Here is a 17,979-nt window from a genome sequence, read left to right as displayed (position 1 = left end):
AGCCAATACCCTCTTTGGTCACTGTACGCATGTATTACACAGATATACATGTAGGCCAAACATCCAAACATAGGTGTAAAATAAAAACAAATAAATCTAAAAAAAAAGACAGCACTAAGAATTTCAAATACAGTTTCAAGTCAGCCAATGGTGATTTCTGGAAATACTGTTATTTTAATGTAATTGAAATTAGCTATACCTTTCTGGAGGGGGAGTGTCTGTGTCTGTATGTCTGTGTTGTATGCATGCTATGTGTTTGCTTGTGTGCTGGTGTGCTTCTTTAGGCTAGACGTTGACAGAATTTGTCTTTCTCTATTGCTCTTCACCTTGTTTTTTGAGTCAGAGTCTCTCATCGAACCTGTTGCCCATTCATTTGGCTGAGATGCCTAACTAATGAACTCCTGATAACCAACCCTGGGGCTACTGACACAATGTGAGTGAGGGCCTGGCTTTTAAATGGGTGCTAGAGATTCAAATTCGTGTCCCAGCTGCCTGAGTATTTTGTTGTTGTACGGTATTTTACAAGTTATAAAAGAGCATTCATGGACGGGGCCCAGCTCCATAATAGAGCGCCTGCTACAACATCCATTCGGCAAATCCTCACCAAACAAGTACTAGCCATCAGGCTCTCTACAGAGCACTGTGGGTAGGGCAGGACCGTCCCTGGTTCAGGAGATTACTGATACTGGAGATACACAAACAAAGCAGAACCGTGTGCAACAGGTTACCTGGGAATACGCTATGGAGGAAGAGAAAACAGGGTGGGGAAAGAAAGAATATTGTATAATTTTATAGAGGGTGGTGAGGCGAGGTCTTCCTGATAAGGTGAGTTTGAGTGAGAGATTTGAAGGAAGAGTGAGAACTATGTAAAAAGAGGCTAGAGATGGCAGTGGGAGGTGAGAAGAGTCCCCAAAGCTGAGGATTTTGCAAAGGGCAAGGCCCTGACACTGAAATGTGCAGTGTTGGGAGGACAGTTAGAACACCAGCATGGTGACAGTTTTCCCAGGGAAAGCAGTGATGCCAGACAGGGAGGAGGGAGCTGCAATGGCTAGAGCCGGTTGGAGACCTTTGGGGCCTTTTACATGTTTACCTTTTGGGGGATGAGGAACTTCACATGTCATAATAACGTCTCTTCCAATGCAGCTATGCCTTTAAAAATAGTAGTACATGACAACACTTACCATTTTATTCGTATACATTGGCGGCATTAAGTATGTCTACAGTGTTGCACAGCCCTCACCGCTATTTCCAGTACTCTTTCCCAGTCCCAAACAGAACATCTGTCTATTAAAGAACAGCTCTCCATTCTTCCTTCCCCCGGCCCCTATGGGAAGGGGCTGTTGTACTTTCTGACTTTATGAATTTTTCTTTTTTTAGTTTCATCTGTGTTTGTTTGTTTCACTTGGATGTTCTTTCCATGGTTTATCCATGGTATAGTATACGTCAACATTTCATTCTCTTTAAAGGCTGAACATACTCCGCTACATACACGGTTGACTTAGTCATCTGCTGGTCCACCTTTGAGCTGTTTCTGTGTTTTGATGATGTTGCGTACGGCTGCTGTGAATGCTGATGTCCACGCACCTGCCTGAGTCCATGCTTTAAACTGCTGTGGGCAGATTTCTTGAATCCTGGAAGGCCTCTGCAATGCACTTTCTGGAGAAATGTCTTTTTATGCCATGAGTCAGATAAGGCATGTCTGATAAGGCATGTTTCTGTTGTGTGAAAAAAAAAAGTCTCCAAAAGTGGGATGGGAGGGGGGGAAAAGTGAGGTGAGCGTGTAACAAAAATTTACCTCAGAATTCTGAGGACTAGGAGAAAAAAAAAAAACAACAAGGTTTCAGTAAGTCTGTGTTCCTGTGTTCCCTCCGGGACATTGGTGGATAGCTGGGCTGTATCCTCTCTGAGCATCTGTTATTAGAAGTGTTCAGTGTTTCTTGGCCTGCTACTGTGCCAGCCCCTCTCTGCCTCCTTCCACATGGCATTCTGCCTGCCTGGGTTTGAGTTTCACATGCCATTCTCCCTCCTTTCTGCTTTCTCACAAAAATACCAGTCTTACTGCATTAGAATCCATTGGATCCCACTATGGTTTATCCTGCCTTGATTATACTAACAAAGGCCCTAAGTCCAAATATGATCACACTCTCAGGTAGGACTTCGACATATCCTTTTGAGGCAAATCAACCCACAACAAGGAGAGATTATGAAAACACCATTGAAGAGATTATAAACACACCCTCCCCAAGGGAGATCAGGAGGCGAAGAGTGAAGGTGATGAGAAGTGGTAAGAAATTGAAATATATTCTGAAGACAGAGCAAATAGGACTTGTTGATGTAGCAGATGTGAGTTGAAGAGAGGTGTCAAAGCCTATAGCGGATGGGGGCAGAGGGAGGAACTGGGTGGAAAGGAGGGAGTGGGAAATGCAGTTAGGATGTAAAATAAACAAATGGTTAATTTTAAAAAATTTAAAAAGAGAGGTATCAAGGAAGACTCCATGGTCTTTTGCACTAGAAGGATGGAGCTGGGAAATACTGTGGAAAGAATAAGTTTGAAGTGGAGGGTGGAGCGTGTGGATTCTGCTTCGAATGTGCTTTATTGAGCATGTTTGTCAGACAGCCAGGTGGACATGTCCAATAAGCAACTCGGAGTCTGGAGGTCAGCAGAGAAGCAAGCCGTGGATGGAGATATAAACTCATATAAAGGCATGAGTCAACAGGATAAAAATGGCAGTTAAAGCTCTGAGTCTCTATGGGCTCACTCGGGGAATGAGTATAGATAGAAAAGAGAAGAACTGTAAAGACGGAACCTTGGGGCACTCCCGGGCTGACTGATTGCAGGGAGGAGGAGGAATCTGCAGAGGAGATTGCATGAGAGAGAGAGAGGAAGTTGATACAGTGGGAATTTATCATTGCTTTAAAAAACGTCTCCTTAAAAGGGAGCAGAGTAATAAGGTGATAGTAGTCGGGTTAGAATGTAATAATAGAGAATCTCTCAAGATAGGAAAAATAACAGTATATATATATATATATATATATATATATACACATATATATCATATATCATATATATATGATAGGAATGATTCAGTGTAGAGAGGGGGGAAGTGATTATGCAGCAAAGGGAGGAGACATAAATTTTCTCAACATAAAACCACCCATAAATATCTATGTGTTTGGCTAGACAGACAGGAGCAAGGCTTCCTTTGGGCTAGAGATTTCAAGTCATTTTTATTCTTTGTGCATTTTTTTGTATTGTTTTTAATTAAATCTACAAAAGTAATGAGTTCTGTTTTAATAACTGCAGAGCCAGTGACATCCAGTGAGCATGGAAATATGCCCCTGTAGCATTTGGTTGCAAGCTACAGGGCAGACCAAGTGGATGGGAAGAGGTACAATCCAGAGACCAAAGCTCAAAAAAGGGGCCAAGCCAGGCTCAGAGAATGCAAACTAACACAGCCAAAGGAGGGGAGACCTGACTTCAATTCAGTTGTGGGCGATGGGGATAAGGATGATGCTAATCAGGGCAAACTCCCTGATGGTCGGGAGGGAAGCTAAAAGAGCTCACAGATGAACTCTCTCTGAAGGACACAACCAAATCCATTTGCTCAGGGCGATGAGAGTTGAGTTCAGCGGGGGTTGTGGGAGTCCTCTGAAGTGTCCTGAAAGTAGAGGACTATCAAAAAGCATTCCAGAGCAGAGGCTGAGGGGAAGGATAGATTGATATGGGATTAGAAATGGCAAAACTCTCTTCAAGACAAAGAGATAAGAGGGTAATAAGAGATAACAGCTAAGATTCATTGTATTTTATAGTCATTCTTTAATCATAGTGATGGAGGATGAGACTAACATTAGGAAAATGAACTGCAACAAAGGACAAGGATCTTAAACGAGTATTATGGTCTCCATTGTGCAGATAAGGAAACTGAAGCTTAGAGGACATGGTAGACACTTGCCAGGTTTGGGCTATCTTCACTGCAGTTGTCTACCTAGACAATGAATTTCCCATCTGCTAAGTCTGATTCAGGCAAGACCACTGCTCTCTCTTCACTTAAAATAAGCATACCCCAACTCTCTACAAGGAGCATGGATTTGGCCAAACACATCTTCCCGCTGGGATCATGTCTCATGGGAAAGTGGCCAAAAACATGGCAACAACTAGAGCATATCCTTGAGGGTGAAGCAGACTTAAGGGTCCAGAAATGACAACTGGAAGTGTCCAAAGAAGACGGCTAAAGATAGGGTACCATTGCTGCTGCATCCTCTGCTCTGTTCTTGGCTCTGAGCGTTTCTTGGCTTCTGCCTTTTTCTTAGATTTGTTTACCTGCTTCCACATTGATACTGTGAGCTACCCAAAGCCATGCAATAAAATCTATTTCTGTTTAAGGTAACCAGAGTCAGATTTTTCTACTTGTAGCCAAGAACCTTAAACGGGTCATGAGCTCGTGGCTGCTGCTCAAGAGTTAATAGCCACATACAGAGTGATTTTCTATGGATGTCAGTCAGCCCCTTTCACCAGTCATTCTATGGTCTGGCCAAGGGGCTCATGAATAAAGTGGCCATTGTAGCAAGGATGGAGGAGTCCCTTTATCAGTGCAAATCTGACAGGGAACAGGGTCCAGTGCTGAGTTCTTAACACACTGTTAGGTTGGAGTGGGGTTCAGCAAGTCAGTAACAGGGAGCAAGTTAATCACATCACTCTCTTCTTATCAGTGGAGTCGGGGAGACCAGCAGCTTCTTCTCACTGGAACAAATACTTGTTCTGGATGTGGGCTTTTGATCAGCTTTGTTTCTGCCCGCGATATGCCTGGGAACAACAGTGACTACCATTCATTATTGCTTCTGCCAAAGAGGTGAGGGAAAGAGAAAATGACATCACTGCTTTTACCAGGCACCTCATCTTCTACAAGACGTGCAGGTACAGAGTGGTGGAATGACCTGTCAGGGACGCCATAACAGTTGGAGTCTGTGCCACCAGGGAGGAGATGATGCTCTAACCAACAGTCAAGACACTGCTTCTTGGGGATAGATGGCTCAGCGGTTAGGAGCACCAGCTGCTTTTTCAGAGGACCAGGGTTCAATTCCCAGCATCCACAGGGCAGCTCACACATGCACACAAAACACCAATGAACATAAACTGAAAATAGAAACCTAAGTGAGATATGGATGATGAAGACTTACAACTTTGTAACTGTTTCTTGTGGCCTTTGGACATTTGCTGGTTTTGAAGGCTTAATTACTGAGAAAAGATACTTCTTTTTGGAGTGAGGTCTCTGTGTGTGTTTGTGTATGTGTGTGCACGCGTCCGCATGCACACGTGCGCTAGATATCAGCCTTAGGAGTCACCCTCAGGAATACCACCTACCTACTTTAACTGAGAGAGTCTTTCATTAGCCTGCAGTTCACTGAATAAACTAGATGAACTGGCCATTGACTGTTAGGAATCCTATCTCTGCCTCCTCCAGGCAGACTAGGGGAGCAGGCTACTATGCTCTCCTCTTTACACGGGTCCTGGGGAATAAAACCCAGATCCTTATGTTTACAAGGGAAGCACTTTACCAATTGCACTGTCTCTTTATTCCTTGGTGTGTGTGTGTGTGGGCGGGGGTAAACAGGATCTCATACTGTAACCCAGGCTGGTCTCAAACTTTCTGTAGCCCACGCTGGCCTGGAACTCATGACAACTTTCCTGCTTCATACACCACAATGCAGGGATGACAGGCCCAATCTGGCTCTTCATGATGCTAAGTCAACAATTAGAAGAGTGTTCCTGTGCCGTTGAAGTGATGGATTCTGACTCTCAAGGTGAAACGTGGGTGATGTGGATGGAATGGGTAGGTTGGAGTGTATCTAAAAACAAAGGGACTCTGCAGAACTCCCCTTACAATGCTCCTTCCAGGGGAGAAAGCTAATTGTGTTCCAGCTCCCAGCAGCAGGATCAGCAAGAACTCAGACTCCTTGGGATGAAGGTTTCAGATATCAGGTAAGGAAGTATGCCGAGCCAAAGTGCTGACTGAGGAGTATAGATAGGAGTAAAAGAAAGTTAGAGATGCCAGGCCTGGGCTCACACAGAAGTGGGTTCTTCTGTTCTACTGCAGTGTTCTTCTTTGTTTTGTTATCTATAACATACTGAATTTCCTCTGTTTGCTATTTTCATTCTTTTTACTTTTCCTGATTCGTGTGTGTGTGTGTGTGTGTGTGTGTGTGTGTGTGTGTGTCTGAGCTCAGTCTATTTCGACGGACTCCCTTTCTCAGCAGAGTGCCCTCCTTACCTGAACCCTAAAACCTCTAAAAAGGATCATATAGCCCTCAGGGAAGATTACAGGTCTGTCCCTTTCCTGATAAGAAACCTGCTCAGCAAGCACTTGGGGATTCCTGGAAATTACCTGCCCTATGATAAGGAGGGCTTAGCTTTCAGTAATTGACCTTCAATTGTACCTGGAGATTCTCCCCCCCACCCACCCATAGGATAATTAAGTACTGTGCTCACTGTCTTATGATGGGACCATGCTACTGCATGTAAATGAGGTACTGTGCCACTACATGTAAGTCAAGTATCCCTAGCATCTCTAGCCCCAGCTAATCAAACACATTCACCCCCAAAGCCCCTCCCACTGCCCAAGGTTTATAAGTCCTTGATACACTCTCTTTCTCTCACTCCACTTCTTCACCATGGCTGCCTGAGATTCATCATCTGAACTTCCCCGGGCTTGGCTGGAGCCTGCTGGGCTGCCAAGCACTCAGGGTTGGTCTCCAATGGAGCACCCACCGCGGCCTGGACCCACCTTCTGGCCCCATGGACCTGAGCTTCACGGGAACTACCTTCCAGCACACTGGGCCTGAGCCTCACCAGGCCTGTGTTTTGACTGTTAATGCATCAGCTTAGCCAAAAGGTTGTAACACTTTAGCATCATTTGATACTGACAATTTCAATTAAAAGAGCTGGCTGTTACACCCAGTAGAAAACTCATGTCTAACCCCCACCCTACCCCCACCCTCTGTTTAGAGCCTTGCCTAGCACACAAGCCATTCCTAAGAGAAACAGAACCTGTGATCTCAGGGTTCCTCTGTTCTTCATCTGGAAGCCTACAACCATGTCCCAGACTACTGCCTGACGTGTGCATGTGTGTGTGTGTGTGTGTGTGTGTGTTGCCAGGATGCCAGGATAAAATCTAGAGCCATTCATGTGGTAGGCAAGCATTCTACCACTGAGCTACATCTCTAGCCTTGTAATATTTATTATTTTGCTGAAATTGGTAAACTTTATATCAACCCTGAGGTTGGAGGTGTTGAGATCAGTTTGCAGGTCCCCAGGAGTGTCCCTTAACCAGCAAACCACTCCTCCAGCCTTTCCAGAGAAGCTGGAAACATCCAGTGCCCTGAAAGTTGCCCTGCCTGCTTTAAATTGCTAAGGTAGTTTCCTGTTATCTGCACACAAACCCTGACCAAAAAAGTAAGACAAATAAAACACCCCGGTGTGTATGAAAAGGCACAAATCAGGTTATTTTGGTTTTGGATCAAAAAGATTGGGAAACAGGGGCTCAGGTTACTTGTTTTGGGTTACTTACGAGAGCCTTTTGCTTTCTATTCAGGCAATAAAAATTGCTGTAGGCCATTATGTAGTTCTCTTTGACATGGCTTTGTCTTTCATTACACTCACAGATGTCTTGATCAAAGGAGAAGAATCTCTATTTTCTGCTAATGCTTTAAAGTCAGAGAAATAACCTTTCCCAAAGTGCAGTTGGCTCCTTAGGGACAGACACCATGCCTATCTAAGTCACTCTTAACAGCACTTAACATAGTAGATGCCACATAGCAATACAAATAGGCTCTTTAATACACGACATTTCATTCTTTTTTTTTTTTCCCCTCCAGGACTGATCAGAATGACAATGTTTGAATCTATGAAGATCCACTCTTTTCACCAAAATACGTCATCAGAATCTGGATTCTCCCCCAGCTCTTAGGACGGATGGAAATGTAGGTTAGAGTGAGATACCTACAAGCACGGGTAGGAAGAGATGTTCTAGAAAGCGAAAAGTCTGAAGCATTCAGAGGGCGCTAGGTCTTGGACCAAATTTACTAAATTCATGAGTTGTCATGTATAGTTGCCAGAACATTCAATAAAAAACCAAAACCAAAACCAAACAAAGAACTGTTCCAGTATCAAATTTTTAAAAAAATATCTCAGGCTGACAAAATAATTTTAACAAGATGGTTAAGATTTTAACAAGATGCCACTGTTCTGCCCAGTTTGTGAACCCCAAAAGACCAGGAATAAATAGACTCCATTGTAATACATGAGGTTCTTTTTATTGTAAATTACAATCTGCAGCTTGGGCCCACACCCCCCACCGTCGAAGTGGTGGGAGCCGAGCTCAGGTTAGTTGGGTAATTTAAAGATTCTGGTCCATCCCAGTATGCCCAAGGCAGGGGCGATTCCTGCCTGGCAGGCATCTATTGGTCAAAATGCTACATTTTGAATTGATTGGCTATAGGAAGGTCCCCATTAATGACCTGGTGTCCCTCCCTAGGGGGATGGGCCAGTTTCTTAGCAACTGTATCTCTAGTGGGTGGGGAAAGAATACAGTAAGGTGGTCCTTCCCCTCAGGGCATTACTGGACTTCTCTACCTACCTAGTTCAGGCCTTAATTAATAATAGCTGATTTTTAATCTTTTGGTCTCTCACCACTAAACCTGATGGCCTGAGTTCTATCCATGGATTACATAAGACAGAAGGAGAAAACTACTACCACAAAATTTCCTCTGCCTCTACATGGGAACTGTGCTCAAGCATGTGTACAAATGCACACACACTCACTACTAAATAAATGAATAAATATAAAAAATAAATTTAATGTCTCCCTGGTTTGGCTCTCTAACACACACAAATGAATGAATAAATTAATTTAACTAATTAAAAATCCTGATCGCACAGAATCTTGGCTTTAATCTTTAGGCTGTTTCTTAATGATTCTGTTAATGTTAATGTGCCTATATAATGGGGGGTGTCCATGTGACTGTCACTGTGAAATGAGCAAAGATGTGGAAGTTTACTGGGCAGGTGCACTTTGAAGACAACTCCTGTGGGTTCTTGCTGGGGAGAGTCAAGGAAGAAGCGTAGAAAACATTATTTCCTTCTGCTGTCTGAATACCTCTGAAAGGTGAACTCTGATGACGGCCTTTAAAAACAACAAACAAAAGCATTTGTTTGCTCACTGAAGTCCCAAAGTAGACTCTTCAGCTCAGGAAAGGCATGTTCTAAGAGGAAAACCAAATGCCCCATTTAGAGACAAATCAGACATTTGGTCTCACTCAGTGGTATATTCTTGAGAAGCATTAAAGTACATCCTCTGGGGTGATGCCAGTGCTGAGCAAGTAATTAACTTCCAGGTTCTTTGGATTCATGCTTGAATAATTCAGTCATCTATATTGTTAGTGCTCTTCAAACTTCTCTGGAGAGAAACTTGCTTACTCTGCCTCTATAACATGTCTTGCAGTTGTCCACTAAGGTGGTTTGAATGAGGATGACCCCCATAGGTTCATATGTGAGAGTGCTTGTTCCCCTCTTAGTGGAACTGTTTGGGAAGGATTAAGAGATGTGGCCTTGTGGGAGCAGGTATAGCTCTCTCTGTCTCTGTCTGTCTCTGTCTGTCTGTCTCTCTCCTGTCCCCACAAGCAGGATCTAAAGCTCTCAGGTATTGCTGCAATGCCATGCTTGTCTGCTTCACACCACAATGACAATGGACTAACCCTCAAAGCAACCTCCCAATCAATGTGTTCTTTTGTAAGCGTTGCCTTGGTCATGGTGTCTCTTCACAGCAACAGAGCAATAACTCTGGTAGGCACCATCTTTTCTCAGCTCATCTTAGTTTTCTTGTTGATCCTCCTTCATCCCTGCTCCTCTGTCTGCTTAGCACTCAGAATGATCTTTTAAAACATAAATTTCATTGTATCTTTCTTCTGTTTAAAATTCTTTGGCACTTCCATGGCACACGTTGTAGACTCCAGAACTCTTGCCGTTATCATTCAGGATCTCTCATAATTTATCTTACTTTTTTTTCCCAATTCATGGTGCAGAAGGTTCAGTGGTCTTGTTTTCATCTGCTTCAAGACACCAAGCTTTTTACTTCCTTAGGACTGTACCATGTCTATTCTTCTGCATAATGTTCTTTGCTTAAGGCTGGGAATGTAACTCAGCTGTTAGAGTGCTTGCCTAGCATGGGGGACGCCCAGGGTTCAGTCTCCGGCACCATATAAACTGGACTTGGTACACACCTATATTCCCAGCAAATGGGGTTGGAGATAAGAAAATCAGAAATTAAAAATCACCTTTGACTTATCAAATTAAGGCCAGCCTGGATTACATGAGACCCTGTCTCAGAGAAAGAAAGAAAGAAAGAAAGAAAGAAAGAAAGAAAGAAAGAAAGAAAGAAAGAAAGAAAAGAAGAAAGAAAACCTGCCATCCTTCTCCTTTTCTTTCCAGTCATTCTTCAAACTTCAGATTAAATGTTAAAGACGGTGGTTAAATCTTACTTAGATCATCCCAGTGCACACAGTATTTTATCTGTTTCTTCCATAGTTCTCATTAGAGTTTGTGAATCCAGCTCTGCTTGCAAGATTGCTGTGGTCTGGGTTCTCCAACAGATGGTGGGTTCAGAGAAGATGCAGATTTTTGCTTCTGTTCTGGGCCCTAGTGCATGGCACAGGGCCAACACATAATAGATGCTCAGTGATTCTCTTTCTTGACAGATAGATAGATAGATAGATAGATAGATAGATAGATAGATAGATAGATAGATAAATGGATAGATAGATAGATAGATAGATAGATAGATAGATAGATAGATAGATAGGTAGATAAATGTTTCTATCTCTATTACTTCTTTTTTATTGGTTTTCCAATACAGGGTTTCTCTCTATAGTGCTGGCTGTCCTGGAACTCACTATGTAAACCATTCTGGGCTTGAACTCACAGAAATGTGCCTGCCTTTCCCTCCTGAGGCCTGGAACTAAAGGCTTGCACCACCAAACAGCCTCAGTGTTTCTTGAATGGAGGATTTAAGTAATCTAGATCTGAAGAGTTTAACAAAACAGTTTCCTGAAAACTAATTTCCTCATGTTTTCTGCTAATACAGAGTATGTAAGGAATACTCAATATATCTTTCTACATAGAGTGAATAAGTAGCTCTAGACTGATATCCTGTGTGGAAGAAAAGGCATCACATCTTAGAAGCAGATAGGAACAAAGACATGCAGGTATAATTATAATCAAGCCTTTTCTTACTGTGGTGAGAGTAAAAATTGTCATAGTTGAGAACTAGGTACAGACATTTATAATTACTTTAATAACAGGGATACTCATAAAAAGAATAAATCAAAACATACTCTTGTTAAGTATTGCTGGGCATGCTTGTTATGCTACAGTGAGGGGCTGTGATTGGCTGGAAGGGCTATGGACTGGTATCAAACAACCTCAGTCAGTGGAATTAACAGACTTGGTAAGAGAAGTGTTAAAACTGAATGTGAGGTGCATGGGAAAAGCCTTGCTAAAGGGGAGAAATTCTTTTCATCCGTTCAGCAGCAGACCCAATAAATAGCACAACAGTTATCAATGAGAAACCTTGTGCTACAGTTACATTTTTAGTGAAATTAGTTCAAACATGAATCAGAGGAAGCCAGAGTTGTAGCCTGAGAAGCTAATTGCAACTCACTATAGGATTCCTGGTGGGAATGATTCTTCTGAGAAATGCTGCTCGTAGCTTGCTTTTACTAATTAAACTCCCGCCCAACTAATAACTAAGTTAATAACATCCTGTTTAGAATTAACTGACCTTTGGAAAAAAAAAAAAAACACAATGTGACCAGTCTCACTGTGTTTTGGATTCATAATGTAATAAGCACGTCTTCATAAGCTCAGTTGAATGCATAGTGCTGCAGGCTTCAATCCTATCTCATGAGGTCCCCTCCTTCTCCTTCCTGACTCATTCTCGCTCCTGATTCAGAACAACATCTGTATGTATAAGATGTGGTCATTAGACCTAAGATCGCTGTCGGAAGCAGCAAGATGTTGAAACCATGTCTCCCATAGAAAATGCTGGAAACAACACGTGGTGGTGGACTGATGACATCTGCCTGCCTCTCTGCATTCTATTCTGAGTTAACGGAGTCAAAAAACCAACCTCTTGCATTGTGTAACTCCTGTAAAACATTGATTGAGACAGAACTTCTTTGTTCTTTTTCCATAGCACATTTGCAGTGCTAGTCAATAAGGATAGAGGATGCCCCTTGTTTGAAAGACTAGAACTAGCTGGGTGTGGGGGCGCACACCTCTGATTCCAGCACTTGGGAGGCAGAGGTGGATGTCTGTGAGTTTGAGGCCACCCTGGTATGCATAGTGAGCTCCAGGACAGCCAGAGATACATTGTGAGACCCTGTCTCAAACAACAACAACGAAACAAATGCAACAAAACAAAACACAACAAACAGATTAGAACTCTTTGGAAAAGATCAGTCGCACTTGTTTTTAATGACCCCAAGAGTTAGACTCTTGTGTAACACTGCCTCAACTCCTGTTTACTTCTGGGCATGTTTGGGAAAAGCTGACGTTGGTTTCGGGGTTTTTGTTGTTGATGTTTTGTGCCAACTGATATCATAAATACCACCAGACCAGGGGAAAGGAAAGATGAGACTCACAGGGCTGCTTTAAGAACTCTGGTTCAAGGTCAGTATCAGCAGGAGAGATGAGGATGCCTTAAACAGAATCAACATTTTGATTGGTCTATAGCCCAGCTGAGCTTAGGGAGCAGCGGAAGTGAGGACAGAAGTTCAACATGAGGTAAAACATTACTTTGCTGTCTATACAGGGAGTGGGGCTGTGTCACAGGGGGTGGCAAGGCAATGGTTTGGGAAACGTGGGAGTTCAGAATGGACAGAGAAGACCACCAGTTGCTAGAGCAGAGATAGCTCAGGACCGCACTAGAGGCAGTGACATTAAGGAGACAACAAGCTTCTCTGTAGGTCTATAGTACATTGACCCTAGTACCACGGTGTGGAAGACACCACTGTAACAAAGCAAAGCTGGAGAGAGAACTGCACGGTGACACAGAGTCCAGTTCATGACCGGCCAGGAGCCCTCCTGTGTGTGCTTTCAGAGATAATTGGAAGGAATTGCTTTTGCGTTACCTTGCGTACCCTAGAGAAATGTCCTGGAGACCTAAGCCCTAGAACCTCCTGATGTGACTTTGGAAATAGGGTCAATGTGGATGTAATTAAGTTATAATGAGGCTTTAGGGAGGACTCTGATCTTATGTTACCGGTGGTTTCATAAGTACAAGAGAATGGAGGCCGGCAAGACAGACTTCTCTCAGTAAAGTGCTGGTTGTGTAAATATTAAGACCCCAGTTCAATTCCCAGCACCCATGTGGGGAAAAAAAGCCGGATAATTCCAACAATGAGAGGAGGGAACAGAAAGATCCCTGGGGCTGCTGCTATCCAGGCCGCCTAGTCTAACCAGCAAGCTCCAGGCTCAGTGAGTGGACTCTCACTGACGGTGTTTGAGCAAGACACCTGACATTGAACTCTAGCCTACACACACACACACACACACACACACACACACACACACACACACACACTCAAACACATTCCCATCAGAAAAAGAGGACAAGGAAATGCAATTTGACAGCAGGAACACAGGAAGCATGGCTGTGCCAACAGAAGCAGAATAACTCAGCCTCAAGGCAAGGGACATCCAAGATCACCGGCCACCGCTAGAAGCTAAAAGTCTCCTCGGTCTCTTCGGAGGGATCACTGTGCTCCGCTCAGCTTTCAACTGTCTAGCCTCCAGAGCCGAGAAACAACAACTTTCTATTGTTTTAAGCCACTTAAGTCATGGCGCATTGTTTGCTAAGCAATAACAATCTCTCCAGGGCTGGAGAGATGACTCATTAGTTAAGAGTGAGTATAAAAGCACTTACTGCTCTCAGAGAGGACCCAAGTTTGATTCCCAGGACCCATATCAGGAAGTAAATTCACAACTTCCTGTAACTCCAGCTCCGGGGTACCCTGATGACTCAAGCACTTGTGGGTACGGGCACTTGTGCTCACATACCCACACACATAAACATAGTTAATAATAATAATTTTTTTAAAAGCATACACTCCAGAGAAAAATTGGAGTCTGCTACCCTGAAGATGTGAGGCATTGCGGGAATTTCAGAGGGAATTAGTTTCTGAATTGTAGGTTTTTGTTTTTTGTTGCTTCTGCTGTTTTTGAGACAGAGTCTTACTATGTCACTCTGCTTGACCTGGATCTTGCTCTGAAGACCAGGCTGGCCTCAAACTCAGAAATCTACCTGCCTCTGGGTCTCCAGAGTGCTGAGATTAAAGTCATGTGACACCATATCTCACCTGTGTAGATTATTATTATGAAGCTTTTTGAATATTTATGAGGTGAGTTGTATATTCACATACAACTTAAATTATGGTGGACCAGATCTCTCATTTAGGTTAATTCTTCCCATAATCCCCTTGGAAAGCCCAAAAGAGATAGGAAGGTAGGAGTGTGGCTGCCTCAGAATCACAATGCAAATATAATAAAGCGAGAGTCTTTTGAGGATGCAGACCCTTTTTAGGACGCATGTGTGCCACGCCAGGTATAATGGTGCATGACTTGGGAGGCAGAGGCAGGCAGCTCTCTGTGAGTTCGAGGCCAGTCTGGTCTACAGAGCAAGTTCCAATACAGCCTGGATTACACAGAGAAACCCTGTCTTGAAAAACAAACAAATAAACAAACACCTCAACAAAACAACAACAACAAGAAAAACCGCATCCATTTAGGACAATTGAGGGAGTTCCCTGGTGTCTCAGTTTCTGATCTAAAAGAAAGAATTTAACTGCAGTTTTCGAAGTTGTTTAACTACAAGGGGACATTCCAGCCGTCAGGAGACACAGGCTGCCAAGATGCAGCTGGCGTTTTCTTTGCTTATCTAAATATCTAATGCCTTACACATCTGGTCTCATACAGAAACACATGAAAGACCTGTCTGCATCTATTTAAATGAGATAAGATCTACGAGGGTCTTAAAACAGCACCGAGCATGGAGTAAGCCTTTAATAAATGTCACAATACTAAAGTGTCAGTGATATTGTTATTTGATATGGACTCTCAGATGCTTCTGTCTCCTCTATAGCTGCTGAGAGCTGTTGAGCAAACCTCACACCTAGGCAATGTAACCCCGCTAAAAATCAAATACCAGCAGCCTCACGGTTTCCCCATCTTGCCTCAATTTCCCTAATAAACCTTCTTGTCCATTGTCTATAGCTTGGCTTTCATTGATGGTTTCTCATGCCTCTACCACAACATTGCTCAGCTTACCCCCGTGATTGGACTAGGAGCCTGCCTACTATGAAAAACACAAGTCTAGAAAAGAAGAAAAAAACAGAGTTCCCCTGATCTATCAACCCACATGTATCTACAGTTAGACATAAGAGCTGTGCTGGCTTTCTTTATTCTTCCCTCTTCATTTACAATTTCAATCCATAGCCCAATGTAGTTAGTTGTGTTTTAGGTATTTGCAATCTACCCACTGGTCTATTCCCCTAGGCTTATACAAATCATACTGTATCACTGGCACTTAAACCTTGTCAATGACTTCCTGTTGCTTCACAGATCAATAAAATCCCCCTCATGGTTTACATGACAGCCCTCTAGGGTGGATTCTCATAATCCAAGCTCTAACACCTTTCCTAAACTCGGTTCTCATTCTGTAGCTCCTGAACACAACACTCTAGGCTACAGATAACTCAACATACTTTCACTGTCTTGTTTAGAGAACTCACAGTTTTACCACCCTTACTATGTCTTGGGCACATAGCAACTCATTTGCTGGAACAACAGCTAGCTTAGTACTGCTGCTTTATAGACAGGGAAATAGCTAGGTGTGGTGTTGTACACCTGTAATCTTAGTACTCCAGGTGGAGACCAGAGCATCGAGAGTTCAAAGTCATGCTGACATTTAGCAAGTTTGTCCTCTGCTGTACAGCAATGCCAGCCTGGGCTATACGAAACTGTCTCAAAGCAAAACAAGAACAAGAAAATAGAGGCACAGGGTTAACTGACTTATCTCGGGTCTGATGAGCCAGGTTTTGCATCAAGAATGCAGTCTGTATGTTCCACATTACTGTCACTCTCTGACTCTGTCCCTAATACCATAGCATCATCATCTCCACCCTCTTCAGCTGCCTGCTTCTCATAACTTCACATCTCAAAGAAGGCGTCTCTTCTCTGAGGTCAGACCTCCCTTTTCTGCATTTTATGTCTTCCTTTCCTTCCCTTATTATTACATAACATTTGTCTTCTCTTATCAATTTTGTAAGTCCCACAAACAAAGCCTTGTCTGCTCTATTCACAACCACATCCAGATTTCTTGACATACAGTAGGCAACCATTAAGCCTTTTCTGATTAAATAAAGGATAGGTAATTGTTAAGCACCTCGAAGCACTTCTGTGTATTAGGACATGTAACAACAGTATCTGGAACAGAATTTTAGGTACAGGAAATGCCAGGGAGTCGAGTTTGAGTAATACCAAGGGTTTGATTCAAAGATACACAGCATGCAAAGAAGGTTGCATAGTAAAAGAGATTATCAGTAGTATATATTCTTACAAAGGCAAATATTAGCATTTCAAAATGCCTCCTTCCCAGCCCAAGATGGTTTTGGATTTTCATTTAACCACAGGGTCCAGCTTTGTTATTTGCAGACTTCAGCAAAGTGTAATTGGTGTACTCAGGGGAGCTGGGCACAATCTGAGCCATTCACTAATGACCCAGGTGAAAACAAAGATCAATTGTGGTGTGCTCTGTTTAACACAAACAGCTATGTCCTACTCAAAAAAAAAAAAAAAAAAAAAAAACGGTTTGGCTATCTAAAAATCTAATCTATGAGCACAATTGAAGATTTCCTATTCCTACCTGCTTTGGAAAAAGTAAATAATGTATTATCCTCAAAGGGCTTCCTGGGTACTGGCTTGAGCCTGCTGAAAGGATACATCTGGACACTCTAAATTCATTACAGTTCTAGACTTGAATGCTACCTGTTACTTTTTTTGTTCGTCTGCAAACTGAGTGGTGCCAGGGAGTCTAGCGGCAGCAGTCGGCATGCCAGGTTCAAATCAGTGTTTCTTTCAGGCTGTGCTTTGGCAGCCACAGCGACAGCAGGCTCAGCCTTCAGGGAGCGTAAACTTGTCACCTTTGAGTGACCCTCAGTGAGAAAATCGGGAAGAAAAGAGGATGACTTCCAGGGAAGGCAGCTGAGCTGCCACCTGTAGAAACACGTCCCTAACTGGTCTGGGTTGGGCATCCTCTGGAAGAACTGTCAACATGTGCAGTCAAGTCGCTGCACCCCACCCCTGCCAGAACCCCAGAGGACTGCATTATCTGTCAGAAACCACACAGCGTCACACGGCTGCTTTATTCCACACTGCTTTGCAAAAGCATATCCCTCCCAGCTAAAGGGTAGTAGTTGTCCACGGCTCTTGTCATAGGATCAGCGTCTTTGGTCCTATTTTCACACCACAGGAGGCATCTATCCTTTTACAACATTCTGATCTCTGGCTAGCTCTTAATTATATTTGCAGCCAAGAACCAGTTAATGAAGGGATATTTCATGGCCTTTAGCAGAAACCTCAGATTCAGCAGCCAAGAAACTGAAAGCCCTGACCTCAAGGCAATCCCCACACCAGCCTCCTGCCTGATGCATATTTCAAAGGTTTCCAGGTTTTAAAGCATGGATTATCTTTGCAAATGAAAAATTCAACAAGCAAAAGCAGTTAGTGCATGTTAGTACAGCTCTGGCGCTTCCCAAAAAGGTTTCTCAGTTTAACCAGAGGCAGACTTTCAAATAAAAATAGAAACAATTATGCACTGTGTTTTTTTTCATAATTTTCTGCTAATTCTGCTGCCACTTATAGCATATATT

This window comes from Psammomys obesus, unplaced genomic scaffold (genome assembly GCF_907164565.1).
Source record: "Psammomys obesus unplaced genomic scaffold, mPsaObe1.curated_primary_1811, whole genome shotgun sequence".
Classification (NCBI taxonomy): domain Eukaryota; kingdom Metazoa; phylum Chordata; class Mammalia; order Rodentia; family Muridae; genus Psammomys; species Psammomys obesus.
Note: the sequence above shows the minus strand (reverse complement) of the source record.